The following is a 949-nucleotide window of genomic DNA, read 5'->3' on the forward strand; positions in this document are numbered from 1 at the left end:
CCAAAAATGTCATATTTTTTTGCTTATCTGAAGGAAGCGGCCCCGCTCTGTTTCCAGTCCCTGAATTTTATCAGCGGAGCCGGAGCTGCTCTGGCAGCCGCGATTGGAACATTTTTTGTAGATTTTTGAAACCATTCCCGCATTTTTTTAACTCTTTTTTGGGTTTTTTTGTCTCTCTTTTCCCCTCCCCATCCCGAGATAAAACCCGGGAGCTGCTCTGAAATTTCCGCCCTTCCAAAACCTCTTAAAAAGGGTTAAAAATTAGAAAAAAATCCGAATTTTCTCTTCCCCCCTCGGGGATAAATCGGAGCTGAAGGGTTTGGAGTGAATTCCCCAGAAAATTTGGATTTTTTTTGGGTTTAAATGGAGGTTTTTAATATTTTTTTTCGGTTTTTAATCCCAAACTTTACTGATTTCAAACTTTCCATCCCAAATCGGCTCCCAAATTTAACCCTTCCGCTGCCGGGGAGACTCCGGCACCACCAAACTTCGCTTTTAAAAACCGAATTTAAAATAAAAATCCGTTTTTTGAGGCGTTTTTCAGCTGGGGGAGGGGGGTGGAGTCTCTCAAAAAGCTGATTTATTTAAAAATAAAATTAAATTATTAAATAAAATTATTCAATTAAATCAAATGGGTGAAGAAAGATGTTGGAGCTGGGAGGAATTTTTTTTTTTCCAGGTCTGATTCTCCTCGAGGATGAGCGAATTCTTCATTTCTCCAAAAGGATTTGCCAAAAAATCCTCGATATTTAAATTTCCAGGAGTTTTTTCCAGGAATTTCTCGATGTTTTCGGCCACAGGGATTTAAAAACGAGTTTGATTTTTGTTTTCCTCACTTAGATTTGTGGTAAAGAGCGGATATTTTTAAGAGGTTCTTTGAAAAATAGAAATGAAATGTTAGCTGATTTTAATAGGAAATGCGCTTACTTTAAATAAAATAAAAAAAAAA

The sequence above is a fragment of the Parus major genome, chromosome 27, assembly GCF_001522545.3.
Source record: "Parus major isolate Abel chromosome 27, Parus_major1.1, whole genome shotgun sequence".
In the NCBI taxonomy this organism is placed as follows: Eukaryota; Metazoa; Chordata; class Aves; order Passeriformes; family Paridae; genus Parus; species Parus major.